Source organism: Callorhinus ursinus, unplaced genomic scaffold (genome assembly GCF_003265705.2).
Source record: "Callorhinus ursinus isolate GAN/ISIS: 27379988/994484 unplaced genomic scaffold, GSC_fseal_2.0 scaffold14, whole genome shotgun sequence".
Taxonomy (NCBI): Eukaryota; Metazoa; Chordata; class Mammalia; order Carnivora; family Otariidae; genus Callorhinus; species Callorhinus ursinus.
In genome coordinates, this window is record NW_027397076.1 from 44,767,623 (window position 1) to 44,783,989 (window position 16,367).

Consider the following 16,367-nt stretch of genomic DNA (forward strand, 5'->3'; position numbering starts at 1 on the left):
TCTCTTTCACCCTGTACTTCAAGCTGTCCTATTCTGTCTGCTTCCTTTTGCTCAAGTCTCCTTTCTCTCTCTCAAAAAAAAAAAAAAAAGCCAAAAACTTCCTTTATCCTTTATGACCTCTCATGTTGCCCCCTACTTCTGTCCTCCTCTTCATACCAAATTCCTGAAAGTAAAGACTTGCTATCCACAACTTCTAAATGCCACTCACTCCTCCACCCTCAGTAGTCTGCTGTTCACTTGCTCAGCTTCACTAAAATTCCTCACAGAGGCTTCTAGTGAGCTCCATGTTGCCAAGGCCAATGACTGCGGTAAAGAGTTTGGATCTTATTCTAAGATGGTGAGAAACAGACAAGTTGTGGCCAACTACAGTGGTTAGAAGCACGCACTCCGGAGCCAGAACGCCTGGGAAGCAGGAAGAGCAGTTAGAGGAGGGCTGTGTAGTGGTCAGGAGAGAAGTGATGATGACTTACTCCAAGGTTGTGGCAGAGGAGCTGGAGAGAAAGACCAAGACTCAGAATATAGTTTCAGAGATTGAAATAGAATTGCTGAAGAATTGCTTAGGGGAGAAGAAGGAAAGGATGAAATTGAGCATAACTTCTAAGTTCAAGGCTTGAGCAACTGGTAACAGGTGATGACTATATTGAAATGTAAGATTTGGGGAGAATAGGTTGGGGGGAAAAGAGTACAAATGAAGAGTTTTGGCATTATGTTTGAGGTACTTAGCAGACATCTAAATGGAGATATCTTGAAATAAAATGGAACGTGTGGTATAGTGTACTGACCGCTAATAATTCCTGTCCATTTTTTCAATATGAAAAGCAAATTCAAAAACATCAGAAACTGCTCATTATTTGCATATTTCAGCAACTGCACGGAAACTACTTTCCATAGTTCAGCAGTTCTTGAAATCCTCATTTACAGAGTTTGGTTCCTATTTCTTGAAATTAAGTCTCAACTAGGGTTTAATATTACATGAGCAATCAGACACAGCGACAGAGTTCAAAATCAGTGACTTGCAGAAGCAAAGTCTGCAGGGATTTTAGACTTCTGATTAAAATATATAGACAGCACATAATTTAGGGTTAAGTTTATCTCACGTTCTGGTTCTATAACTTTAGCCCCAGAGGAGAAACAAGACTCAGCATATTAAGCATCCATCAGGGAGTCTGAATACCAAGATCTAATTTGAGTAAGACTTTTATGAGGTCACCATGTCCTAAGCTCTCTCTTTCAGTATTAGAAAAGCAAGCACAGGAAAAATAGAAGAAATAAAATAAATTAAAATGATAAATAAGGCTAGGAGGAATAACAACTACTCAAAGAAATAGCAAAAATAAATAATTGTTAGTGATCAGAAATTCATTTAAAAATATCAAAAATTGTATAATAAATGAACACCTCAGCAGAGTCTTACATGAGAAAAGTACATGATCAGCTGGAACGGCAGTAACTCTATATTTGTACGTTGATTTACTTTGCACTTTGCTATACATCATTTCATGCTACATGGCTATCCAACTCAAGTGATTCAGTCATTCAGCAAACATTAATGATCACCTCCTTTGTGGCAGGCACAGCACAAGGCATTGAAATTGAAGACCCAGGCCTTGTTCACAGAGATTATATTCAATGCAATAAATATTATCGGTGATGGGATAACTTAGCAAGATCAAAGGGGCTCCCACCTCATCCTGCCGTATGGAGTATGCGGGGGAAGGAAAATTGCATGCTCATATGTCCCAATAAAATGATGCTTGAGCTGAGAATTGATAGTGAGTAGCAGTTAGAGTCTCAAGAACCAGAAGAATGTCTCTGACTCAAGAAATGCCATATATGGAAGGGATGGCTCCAAGATCTAGCAAGACACTGCTGGAAGTTTTGCATATAATTTAGTTTGATGGAAGCATAGGATGGGTCTAGGGGAACAGATGAAGACGATAAAGAGGAGGAAAAGGAAGGTCATCACAGTCTCCATGGCAGATGAAGGAGCTGGACTCTGACTAAACATCACAGGATGCAACGAAAGGTGTTTAGTAAAAGAGGTAACATGAACAGACCTCCATTTTAGATGCACTGCTTTGGCCATTTTGGGGAAGGTGGATTCAACAACTTGAGACTCTAGAAGCAGGGAACTTTTTCTAGTGATTATCATAGAACCCATGCCCTGTAATCTTAGAAAAGACACTTGGGCTCTCACTTCGATCTCATTCACTCATATTATAGATTTACTTAAAAGAACTTGAACATATGGTTTTCTAGACCACAAAGATTAGAAATAGCAAATTAGCAGAAGGTCAAGGAATATTGCTCTAAATCCAAAAATGTAACAGGAAATAAGGGCAAGCAAAGAAATAACTACGTGAATGAAAGCACAGTAGCTTAGAGTCTTTCAGCAAAGAGGCTCCCAAGCTTCAGTGGAGAGACCTCATTTTACAATATGTTGTTTATGATGATAATTCAGTACACTTTTACTGAGTACCTTCTATCTAATGAGTGCTGTGTCCCCACAGACAAAAGAATAAATTAACCAGGAATGTGTAAAATGCATGTTTGGAAAATTTCTGTTAAAAATGATTCTTTAAAAAAAAAATGATTCTTTAAAGCCTTTATTTGGATGATGAGCTTAGGCAGAATACCTCATTCCCCTACAATGAAGCTCTGCCAAGATTCTCTTTCTGTTTTTCTTTCAAGATCATTTAATAAACTATGGTTAGTTTGAATAGAGACTACCAGCACAGATTAAAAAGATGAAGATGAATTCTCTCAGGAAAAAAAAAATATGAAGAAAAAAGTAAGATATAACATCATCCCTACACCACCTTTCCCAACTGCGTGATTGAGGCAAGTCATTTACATGGAATCTTACTTTCCTCACCAGTGAAATGGGGATAACGCTATCCATCAAAGTGTTACTGTGACATTCAAATAAGTAGCAAATAAGAGAGGACTTTCAAATTATAAAGCACTGTGTAACTATAAGGTAATAATAGAATTTGTATTCCCACTTTGGCTCATCAGGAACTTCACCCCAGGCATACCATTGCTTGGGAATTCTGTGCTGGGCTCATCAAGAACATCCCCTACCACTGCTTGGGAATTCTGTGCTGGGCTCATCAAGAACATCCCCTACCATTGCTTGGGAATTCTGTGCTGGGCTCATCAAGAACATCACCTGACATTGCTTGGGAATTCTGTGCTGGGCTCATCAAGAACATCGCCTGCCATTGCTTGGGAATTCTGTGCTGGGCTGCTGTTTCCAGTCATCATCACCAACCCTAGCTACTGCTGCCAGATCCCTTGCCATGGGTGGCACAGCCCCTTCCCCAGTCCACAGTTATCTTAACATGCCGCCACCACCCAGAAACAGTGAGGGTGGCTTAGAGATGGGGAAGGTGATGCAGGGTGTAGATGGATCATAGGAAACGTTTTCATCATAGGTGACTTGTTTTCATGTTTTACTTAGTTGATAGAGACTAATCTTTATTAATGCAGCTAAATGTTGATTATGGGTGTCTCTAAAGATATTGTGCTAAATCAAGACATTTAAACTGAAACCTGCAATCTGAGAATTCACCAGCTATGAGTCAGAATTCATATTTTGATAAATTATAAATATCTCTGCTTTTGTTCCCCTCTTCTTGTACTTCTTTCTCCCCTCTTCCATTCTTATTCCCAATTAATGAGCCCATGAAGAGAGGAATTTAATTTATTTTAGTAAATCATTTATTGTACACAATACCATTAAATAACTATATTATGAAATAAGCATTTTTTAAATTGTATTATGCATCTGAGGATAATGTTTATTATACAAATGTTTATCCCATAATATCTTGCCCATTGCTGAGCAGAAATTTCTTCCATCTTTCCCAACCAGCTTTTCCTCAGAGATTTTTTTTTTTAAGATATTATTTATTTGAGAGAGAGACAGAGATAGTGAGAGAGAGCATGAGTGGGGAGGAGAGGGAGAAGTGAGCTCCCCACCCGAGCAGGGAGCCCGAGGCGGGGCTCAATCCCAGGACACTGGGATCATGGCCTGAGCCAAAGGCAGATGCTTAACCACCTGAGCCACCCAGTCACCCCTTCCTCAGAGATTTTTAACACAAATAGAATTATAGCCATCAACCCCTGAAAACTTATTCAATATTCCTCACTGTTCTTTGAAAAAAAGTTCAAATTTCTTAACATGTCTTAAAGCACTGCATGACTGATACCCCTCTTAATGTACTTCTCATCAAGCCTCACCTAGACTTTGTGTTTCAACCATACTGAACCTTAAGTTCCTCCACTACACTATGATTTGCTTTACCTCTAAATATTTGTGTATACTGTTACCTCCATCTCCAACATAATTCTCTCTTTACACTTCCATTAGTAAGTTCCTATTAACTGATCAGGCTTCAGCTGCAATGTCACTTCCTCCAGGAGGCTCTCTCTGACCCTTCTCACCAATACCAAGATTCATGCAGGTTTCCATCTTATGTGCTCCCATGGAATGCTGTACCTCCTCAGTAACGCATTTACATTCCTTTGTAATTGCCTCTATTCCTCATGAGACTGTAGGCTCTGCAATGACAGCAGCCGCTTCTGTCTTGGCTCATAGTTGTATCTCCAACAGTTAGCAGAGTCTGGCTATAGGTTCTAAATGAGTATTTGTTGTTATCAATGAAAGCAGAATGAATGAATCTCAAACTACCAAACACAATGCTAGATACAAGGTGTATAGCGGTGAGAAAATTTACATAATGTCTTTGCCCTTCTGGGACTTGAAAATTAGAGTAAAAGGTAATAACATGTAAATAAATAAGTAATTACAAAATTTAAGTCCCTATGAAGAAAGAAAATAGTCTGCTTAGAGAAAAATTATATAGACAAGATCTAGGGGAAGACCTATTTTTTCTAGTTAAGTATTTTTTTTTATTTTATTTAAATTCAGTTAGCATACCGTGTAATGTTAGTTTCAGGTGTACAATGTAGTGATTCAACACTTCCATACACCACCCAGCACCCATACATCACCTGGCGCTCATCATAACAAGTACACTCTTTAATCCCCACCACCTATTTAATCCATTCCTCCACCCACCTCCCTGGTAAAACAAGCTGGTAAACAGCAGTTTGTTCTCTATAGTTAAGAGTCTGTTTCTTGGTTTACCTCTCTCTCTCTCTTTTTTTTTTTCCCTATGCTCTTTTGTTTCATTTCTCAAATTCCACATATGAATGAAATCATATGATATTTGTCTTTCTCTGACTAATTTATTTCACTTAGCATAATAGTCACTAGCTCCATCCATGTCATTGCAAATGGCAAGATTTCAATCTTTTTTATGGCTGAGTAATATTCCATTGTGTGTGTGTGTGTGTGTGTGTGTGTGTGTGTGTGTGTGTATACTACATCTTTATCCATTCATCAGTCGATGGGCACTTGGGTTGGTTCTATAGTTTGGCTGTTGTAGATAATATTGCTATAAACGTTGGGGTACATGTATCCTTTTAAATTATTATTTTTGCATTCTTTGGATAAACACCTAGTAGTGTAATTGCTGGTTGGTAGGGTAGTTCTATTTTTAACTTTTTGAGGAACCTCTAGACGCTTTCCCCTAGTGGCTGCACCACTTCGCATTCCCACCAAAGCGCAAGGAGGTTCCCCTTTCTTCGCATCCTCACCAACGCCTGTTGTTTCTTGTGTTGTTGATTTTAGCCATTCTGATGGGTGTGAGGCGATGCTCATTATAGTTTTGATTTGCATTTCCCTGATGATCAGTGATGTTGAGCATCTTTTCTTATGTCTGTTGGCTATCTGTATGTCTTCTTTGAGAAAATGTTTATTCATGTGTTCTGCCCATTTTTTAATTGGATTGTTCATTTTTGGGCTGTTGAGTTTTATAAGCTCTTTATATATTTTGGATACTAACCCTTTATCTGATGCATCATTTGCAAATATCTTCTTCCATTCCATAGTTTGCCTTTTAGTTTTGTTGGTTGTTTCCTTCGCTGTGCAGAAGCTTTTTATTTTGATGAAATCCCAATAGTTTGTTTTTGCTTTTGTTTCCTTTCCCTCAAGAGATACATCTAGTAAAATGTTGCTGTGGCCAATGCCAAAGAGGTTACTGCTTGTGTTCTCCTCTGGGATTTTGATGGTTTCCTGTCTCGCATTTAGGTCTTTCATCCATTTTGAATTTATTTTTGTGTATGATGTAAGGAAGTGGTCCAGTTTCATTCTTCTGCATGTTGCTGTCCAGTTTTCCCAATACCATTTGTTGAAGAGACTGTCTTTTTCCCAATTGGATTGTCTTTCCTGCTTTGTTGAAGATTAATTGACCATATAGTTGCAGGTTCATTTCTGGGTTTTCTATTCTGTTCCATTGAACTTTGTATCTATTTTTGTGCCAGTATGATACTGTTTTGGTTACTTCAGCTTTGTAATATAACTTGAAGTTCAGAATTGTGATGCCTCCAGCTTTTCTTTTCTTTTTCAAAGTTCCTTTGCTATTTGGAGGTTTTTGTGGTTCCATACAAATTTTAGGATTGTTTGTTCCAGCTCTGTGAAAATGCTCTTGGTGGTTTTTTGGGGGTTTCTTGGGTCTTTCGGTTTTTGTTTTGTTTTGCTGGGTTTTTTGGTTTTTTTGTTTTAGTTTTTATTTGAATTCCAGTTAGTTAACACACAGTATAATATTAGTTTCAGGTGTACAATTTATTGATTCAACACTTACATACAAAGGAGTGCACTTGTTGTGATGTGCTGTGGGTGTTTTGATAGGAATTGCATTACATGTTTAGACTGCTTTGGGTAATATAGACATTTTAACAGTATCTGTTCTTCCAATCCATCAGCATGGAATGTCTTTCATTTCTTTGTGTCGTCTTCAATTTCTTTCATCAGTGTTTTAAAGTTTTCAGAGTATAGGTCTTTCACCTCTTTGGTTAGGTTTATTCCTAGGTATCGGTTTTGGTGCAATTGTAAATGGGATTGATTCCTTATTTTTGTTTTCTGCTGCTTCATTATTGGTGTATAGAAATGCAACAGATTTTTGTATGCTGATTTTGTATCTGTATTTTGACATCTGTATCCTGAGACTTCACTGAATTCGTGTGTCAATTATAACAGTTTCTTGGTGGGATCTTTCTGGTTTTATACACACACACACACACATATATAGCATGTCGTCTGCAAATAGTGAAAGTTTTACTTCTTCCTGACCAACTTGGATGGTTTTTATTTCTTTTTGTTGTCTGATTGCTGTAGCTAGGACTTCCATTACTATGTTAAATAACAGTGGTAAGAGTAGACATCCCTGTATTGTTCCTGACCATAGAGAAACAGGTTTCAATTTTTCCCAGTTTATGATGATATTAGCTGTGGGTTATTCATATAGGGCCCTTGTTATGTTGAGGTATGTTCCCTCAACATACTTTGTTGAGGGTTTTTATCATGAATGGACGTTGTACCTTGTCAGATGCTTTTTCTGAAATGATCATATGGTTCTTAACCTTTCTTTTATTAATGTGGTATATCATGCTGATTGATTTGCGAATATTAAACCACACTTGTAACCGAGGAATAAATCCTACTTGGTCATGGTGAATGACTTTTTTAATGTATTGTTGGATTTGGTTTGCTAGTATTTTATTGAGAATTTTTGCATTTGTGTTCACCAGGGATATGGGCATATAGTTTCTCTTTTTTTAGTGGAATCTTTTTCTGGTTTTGATATCAGGGTAATGCTGGCCTCATAGAATGAATTTGGAAGTTTCCTTCCTTTTCTGTTTTTTTGGAATAGTTTGAGAAGAATGGGTATTAATGCTTCTTTAAAAGTTTGGGAGAATTTGGCTGTGAAACCATCTGGTCCTGGACTTATGTTTGCTGGGAGATTTTTAACTGTGGATTCAATTTCTTTGCAGGTTATCTGTTCAAGTTTTCTATTTCTTTCTGTTTCAGTTTTGGTAATTTACATGTTTCTAGGAATTTATCTATTTCTTCCAGGTTGTCCAATTTGTTGGCATATAGTTTTTCATAATATTCTCTTATAATTGATTGTATTTCTGTGGTGTTGGTTGTTATTTCTCCTCTCTCATTCATTTTATTTACTTGGGTCCTTTCTCTATTCTTTTTGATAAGTCTGACTAGGAGTTTATCAATTTTACTAATTTTTTAAAAGAACCAGTTCCTGGTTTCATTGATCTGTTCTATTGTTTTTTTAGTTTCTATATCATTTATTTCTGCTCTAATCTTTATTATTTCCTTCCTTCTGCTGGCTTTAGGCTTCATTTGTTGTTCTTTTTCTAACTCCTTTAGGTGTAAGGTTGTTTATTTGAAATTTTTCTTGCTTCCTGAGGTAGGCCTGTATTGCTATATACTTTCCTCTTAGGACTGCCTTTGCTGCATCCCAAAGGCTTTGGACCAATGTGTTTTCATTTTCATTTGTTTGCATGTACTTTTTTTAATTTCTTCTTTGATTTCCTGGCTGACCCACTCATTGTTTAGTAGCATGTTGTTGAACCTCTGTGTATTTGTGGTCTTTCCAGATTTTTTCTTGCAACTGACTTCTGATTTCATAGCATTGTGATCAGAAAAGGTGCATGGTATGACTTCAGTCCTTTTGTATTTGTTGAGGTCTGTTTTGTGACCTAATATGCAATCTATTCTGGAGAATGTTTCCTGTGCACTTGAAAAGAATGTGTATTCTGCTGTTTTAGGATAGAATGTTGTGACTATATCTGTTACGTCCATCTGGTCCAGTGTGTCATTCAAAGCCATTGTTTCCTTGTTATTTTCTGTTTAGATGATCTGTCCATTGATGTAAGTCAGATGTTAAAGTTCCCTACTATTATTGTATTATCAATTAGTTCCTTTATGTTTGTTATTAATTGTTTTATATATTTGGGTTCTTCCATGTTGGGTGCATAAGTATTTATAATTGTTATGTCTTCTTGTTGGATTGTTAATATTAATATTAATATGGACAAAAGCACTAATAAGGAGAAGAAGGAGCATTATAATAATAAAAGGGGGAAATCATGAACTGGTAAGTATCTAACATCACATCCTTTTAAAATATTGCTTGTAGAAAGTAATAGATCAAACAGAAAAGGTTAAAAAACTTCTATAGAAGGTTAACACAGCAAACTACTTGAACTAATAGTTCTATAAAAAATCTTCAATCTGCAAATATCAAATATATATATTCTTTTCATGATATAGATACATGAATTGACCAGGTAACAAAAATCTAAAGAGATGTTAACAAAGTCTAAAGGACTGATGATGGGGAGGGGGGTGATCTGACACAGCTCTATAAATACTTAATATAGTGTTCAGGGATGCATCTTTATGATGCTATAAAAACTGCAAACTACTTAAATGTCCAAAAATTGGGGAATTAATAAAGTGTGATAGATAGGTAGATAATAGAATACTACAGAAGAGCTAAACTAAATTAATTAGAACTATATGTAAGCATGAATAGATCTCCAATATACAATATTGAGTGATAAAAGCAAGAGGCTGAAGGATAAGTACAGTAAATTTATGTTTATTTATGTAAATATTGAAAATACATGAAAAGCTTTATGTATCACTTGCATATGCCTGAAAGTATCAAAACAAAAGCTGAAAGGGTGTTCACCAAAATAATAATTTTAGTCTCTGGGAATGGAGGGAGATGTTTGGGACTGGGAAGAGGCTTTGTACATATGTTCTATTTCTAGAGAGGCAGTAATGTATCATGATTGAAAGTGCAGATTCAGGGCTGGACTGCCCAAGTTCAAATCTTGATGATGACTTTCTTTGTGTCCCAGTTTCCTCACCTGTAAATTTTAGTTGATAATATTTCCTACCTAATAGGGTTATTTCAGTTTAGATAAGCTAAGGCGTGTAAACACTAGAACCGTGCCAGTCACATTGTACTGGCACTCAAGAAGTGAACATTAATCATTGTTATTTTTAGTTGAGATTTTTTAAAGTAGTAAATGAAAGATAAGAAATTGGAGATAGCACATATGGACAGCTCTTTGGAGAAGTCTAGCTATGAAAAGCAAAAGAAAATAGTTTGCAGCTAAAGCAGTATGTGGGGTCCAGGGAGGCTTATTTAAAATGGGAGATTGTTGAGTATATTTGCAAACTAATGAAAATAAACCAAATGAGAGGGAAAGATTGATGGCACAGCAAAGAGATGAAGTAGCCTAAAGGACAGAGTCTGATAGGACTAGAGGAGAAAGGGCTCACAGCACACGTGGAAAAATAAGGCCTTGAAAGGAGAAACAAACTTCCATTATTTCAAGAAAGAAGGAGAAAATGAAACAGACATGGAAGTCTTTTCGTTTTCTCAATGAGTTTGAGGCAAGCTGCTTCAGTGGAAGTTTAAGAAATGAGAAGATTTGAGTCCATGTGGCAAATGAAAGAATATGCTTACTAGAGAGAAGAGGTGGGATGGTGTGCCAGTGTGGAGCTTGATTGTGGATTGTGATCACAAAGTTACACTTCTTCCAAACCACCTGTCATGTAGCAACCCTCAGCTATATAGGCATACACATAGCAATGAGAGAAGACTGGACCTTCCAGGGCTGTGGATTTGCCGGGAGATAATATAAGTATTCAATTATACACAAAATTATATGATTAAAATCACCATGGATTCCAAGTGGATGAGGAACAGGGGAATGAAGACAAAGAGGGCAAAGGGATAGAAAGAAAATGGATTAAAGCTCTCAGGGTCTTTGAAGAATTGTTTCCATGGGTGACTGAAGAGATAAACAGGACATATAAGACATTGCTCAGAAGAATGGGATGCATGGATTTATTTTAAATTTTTTATTTTAAAATTGGAGCAGTGGAAAGAATGCATAGTTGAGTTGGAGAGAAGGAAATATTCACCAGGGATGAGATGGCCCAGAGTGACACTGAGAGGCCACAGTGTTGGTTAAGTCATCCACAGGACACTGAAGATACTCAAAATGGAGAAGTGGATAAAATACTGTGATCAGGTTTATATTTTAGAAACATCCCTGTTATGATAAGGAGAACAGATTGAAAGGGATCGAAACTGGAGAAAGGAAGATCTTTGTTGAAAGCTTTTGGGATCGTGGTGGTTCTGATTAAGATAGTGGTAGGGAAGATGGAAAGAAATGGATTTTTTCAAGACTGCTAAGGTAGTAGAAAAACACTGTTTTGTGGCAGGGGATGGGAGTGAGGAAGGAGTCAAGGCATCAAGATCAGGTGACTGGGGCTGACGCTAGTGCCATTTTCTGAAAAAGGGAGAAGAGGAGGAAAATCTGCTCTGGGGCCACCTAAACCACAATGATAAATCACTTCATCAATACAGATCTACATATATCACAGAAATGACAAAAATTAATACCTAGATATTAAAATTCCAGCTAAGGTTTATAGTTTGAATGTTGATAATACATGTCAGTGGTTTGATAGTTTCTATATACCAGCAGCACACAATGAAGGTTTTCAAGTCTAGAAGAAAAATTAAATTATAAATAAACAAAATTGCTTTGTCTAAAGATTAAAGGACTCACAAACATCATAAAGATTAAATATTTAAATAAGTTATTTCAATTTCTTAATAGATGAGACAATATCTGGTTTTTAAATTTGCATTTTAAAAATGGTTAAAAAGCATAACATCAGTGAAACTTGACTGGACTAATATTTTGGAACTCTCACTAAAAAAATTAATATTATGCTTCATAACAGACAACTTAAATATTAAAAATATTTAACAAATGAATATATAACTTGGTTGTGTGCTCTATTTTCTCAAAAACAAGTCCATGTTCACTGTGAGCACAGGTTTTAGAAAAACCGGTTTTTCTAAAGGGCTACTTTCATATATCTTTCATTTGTTAAATCTCAAACCTTCCAAATATCAAGGAAAAGTCAACATAGTAACAACCTGCATAGTCAGAATTCATTCAAATAATAACCTAATACCCATGTTAATCACTGTGATTTAATTATGGCATCTTTCCCTTTTCCAGAATATTTATGAATTATTCTTTGTGTAATCCCAAAGTACATTATTAATGCACATCAAAGGACAGTTTAGTTATAAATATTAATGACCCAGGGAAAGTAACTTTGGGCATGAAATTTCATAACACAGTTGATTTTTATCTTTAATCCCTTATATTGCTTGATTATAGATGTTTCAATTAGGCATGAGTATTGTTTTATTCTTTTTGATGGAAGGTTAGAAATTACAGCATTATAATAATCAAATTTTTAAAAATACAACAGGATGTAATCCACAACAGTTCTTGAAATTCCCATTTGGTTGTAAAATATGTTCTTCTGTAATAATTAAGTACATAATAAATTTAAGGGCTAAAGAACAGTTGCTTTATAACATTTACAAGAAGTAATTTACATTACTGAGAGGAAGTAAGGAATTTTTTAACATAAATGTAATTAGAATCCACTGGACCCCTTTTCTATTAGTCTTATAAAGACAGGTCTCTCTGATATAAATTTTTCAATAGTTATTAAGAAATTCAGTGCTTTCCTTCCATACTTGTAGTATAAGTGTTTAAGGATATATGAAGTTCTCAAGGAACTTCACTTTCAGGTTTACATAACTAAACATCAGGGTGGCTATTTATAACTATTGTAGCTTCAGTAACTTATAACTAATTCTCAATTATTATTTTATGTGGCTTAACTCTAAACATGAAGTAAACTTTGGGAAAGTCTGCAAATAAATATTGCTTAGCATCTTACCATTTGAAGTGCTAAAATTTCATAAAGATGTCAAAGTCTTGAAGAGCTCTAAGAAGGCAAGAAATGAACTAATAATTAGTAAATATTTCAGATAAAGAAAGATTGCCAGATTCTGAATTCATTTCCCCCCAAATGATTAAAAGGTGGTTAATAACAATAATAATGTTACGGAACCTGGACTGGATGGCCCAACGGAAGAACCAAGTGGTACTGGGAGATCTTGGAGGATAGGAGGTTTATTTAATGCCAGTGGGCTCAGAGGACAGTGGTCTCCAAAGATCTCTGAGCCCCAAGCACCAAAAAAGGGTCAATTTATACACATCTCCTTCAGCATACTTGGCATTTATGGCACGTGCACGAAGCAGGGAAGGGAGAAGAACCCGGAAGAGCCCCAGGGCAAGGACTGGGACTCTCTCACTGGCTCAGTCAGCCATCTTAGGACACAGATTTTCCTTATGATTCCCCCCTTTGATGCCTCTTTAAACACCTAGTTTAGACGGCATCATTTTCATCTTCTAAGGGGCAATAGTGAGTAAGGAGTAACTGGAGTCTGATTTTGGCAATTTGAGTAGTGATAAAACTAGTGAGGGCATTAAGAATACAAGGAAAAATGCTACTATGAGGAGAAGCAATAGGAGGGGACCGACGGCGGGGGGCATCCAAGGGAACCATTGTGAGAGGGTATCCCACCAAGTTGTCTGCTGGACTATTTCCCACTGGCAATGTACTCATTTCTGTAATTGGGTCAGAGTTTCTTGGACCACCCCCGACTCATTAGCATAGAAACAACATTCCTCCTGTAAGAAGAAGCAGAGCCTGCCTTGTGTAGCCGTGAACAAGTCGAGCCCACGCCTGTTTTGGAGGACCACTGAGGCCAGTGAATCAAGTTGGTGCTGCAAGACCAGGGCCGACTGAGTGAGGGCAGAAAAATCCACCGTGAGTTGTTGAGTTAACCCCTGGTACTGAACCTGAGACATCCCGATGCCAGTGGTGCCAAGGGCAACACCTGATGCAGCCAGCAGGCTCACAATAAGAGGGATGGCCACAGGAGAGCATGGAGGGCAGCTAGGAGGTCTCCATATGAGTGGGGCATCGCTCCTGGGGAGGACTGAAAGATCAGGTAAGAGACTGACAAGCCTGCATGATTGATCGCATGGGGTGATGCAGATGTATACACTTTGATCACAAGCTAAAAAAGTATTGTTAGACGCACAGACCCAACTGTGGCCCGTGATGGGGAGAGGAAGAGTTGCCATACAGTGGTACTGGAGCCAGAGAGGGATAATCTGAAGTCCCCGGTGCCGAGGTTGGAGGAGACGCGGTAGATTGGTTGAGGATGACACCTAGGTATTGGATGGGACCAGGCTTCATACAGATCCAGCAGTCAGATGCTAGGGGTGGATTCGAGTGGTTAAGTGCTTGGTGGGAGGCATTAATCACACCTAACAGCTGCACTATAGATGCTTGCTGTGTGTGGATGGGGGACCCGGGGATGCGCCAGGGTGAGTTATTTTCTATCTGACTCTGGGGGTTGACTGTAAGGCTTGGAGTGAACATGGACTTAATCATAAATTTGGCCATGGGGTCGGTCGCCATAGGGTGATATTGGCCCAACAGAATGATTCCTGTAGCCCATGATGTGGCATTGGGTTCTAAGACTGAGAGGGTGAGCGGTATACAGTGATCGTTAGGGCAAGAGGATGGGGCGGCGTTGCGTGACAAGGAAATCCAGATGTCCCTGCGCTGTTTGAGGCGCCACCTGGTGGACCATCGTTCCATTCCCAGCCAAGTCGTCACCCATGACTCACATCCCCAGGCTTGCGAGCAGAACTGAGGGCAGGTGTTTGGCTGTTGAGGCATAGGGCCCCCACAGATGTAGATATCTACCAGCCGGTAACCAGAGTGAGGGCCATGGTAGCAACACTGTCTATGAGGTTCCCAGGAGGTATCAAAAAGCTGGCATCCATCAAAATGGAGGTTAACCTTTGGTGTGTGCCCATCCCAGGTGGAAGAAGTCAGTGGGGGCGCTGGCGCAGGACTGAGGGGGATAAGCTGGAAAGTCAATTTGCCAGTAACGGTGATACGAGAGTTTCCCCCCTTGCTGGGCCGGGCAAGCTAGAGGCAGTGAGGAGGAACAGCACACCAGGTAGCAGAAAAACAGGACTGACTGGACCCAGGAAAACCATGGTGAAATGCGCTCAGGAGTAGACAGCAGAGGGCCAATAAAAGTGGGATCTATGACCTTAGGTAGAGGGAGGCATCGTGGCTAACCCATCAGCAGATTAAACCCATGGACAAGTGAGTGCAGTAATACACCCAAGGGAGACCCAATAAGCGATGAAAATAGTAAGTCTCTGGGGGAAAGCCCAGTCAGGAGGGGCAACAGTGTAGACTCTGAATCCCAAGATGAGGGAAATCATGCTGAAAGCCAGGGACCACGGTGAACAGGTGTCCATCCATCAGTGAGGTCTCATTGAAGGTGAAGCCGGAGTGGGTTCGTGAAGTCTGGCTGGACTCTCCACTGGCGTGGCTCCTCTTCTGAATGATAAGCTTTCTTCATCTGGAGGGGTGAACATGCAGGGTGACACCTGAGACCTTGAGGGCAGTAGGGGCAGTTAGAACAACAGTGTGGGGACCTGTCCACTGCAGTTTGAGGGGGTCTTTCTTCCAATCTTTGACCCAAACCGAGTCCCCTGTCTGGAAGGAGTGTACCTGAGACCCTAAGGAGATTGGGGCCCTCTCGATGGTGTGCTTTTGTAATTTATTTAGGGTGGCCCCCAGGGCCTGAAGCTGCTCCTTTATCCCTTTATCTCCAACCTGATGCAAGTTTCCTGGAAGGCTTCCCAATCACGGGGGAGGCCATCCATATATTAATTCGAATGGGGAGAAACCTAATGTCCCGGGCATGCAGCAAGCACGCAGGAGAGCTAGGGGTAGCAGATCCGGCCATGGGAGGTTAGTCTCCCGACAAAACTTTGCTAAGGTTCCCTTGAAGGTGTGATTCATTCACTCTACTTTCCCTGAACTTTGGGGCTGGTAAGCAGTGTGGAGTCTCCAGGTGATGTTGAGAGATTTGGGCAAGACCTGTACAAGTCTGCCACAAATGCGGGTCCATTGTCCCTATGGATTGTTAATGGCAGGCCAAACTGGGGCACGATCTCCTGAAAGAGGACTTTAGCTACTTCCTGGCTTTGCTCTGTCCTAGTCGGGAAGGCTTCGACCCACCCAGAGTATGTGCTTACTATTACTAGGAGATATCTGAACACCCGCTCAGCTGCACATCTGTGAAGTCTACCTCTAGATTTTCGAAGGGGGTTGTTCCCATCCTCTGGACCCCTGGCGGGGGCCGTGGTACAGACTAAGCATTATTTTTAGCACATGTTATGCATCGTTCACTCGTTGCTCGGCATAGTGTTGGCAGCTGACTGATAAAGTAGTGCTTCTTGAGAAGGGTCTCTAATGCAGTTTTCCCCAGATGAGAGAGTTGGTGGTATTCCTTGACTAGATGCCCTCCAGTTGCTGTTGGAACAAAGATGCACCCATCTGGCATCATCCACCATCCCTTTTCAGGGATGCCTCATCTGCCAGACGATTTCCCCCACACTATGGGGACATCTCCTTTCTGGTGTCCCTTACAGTG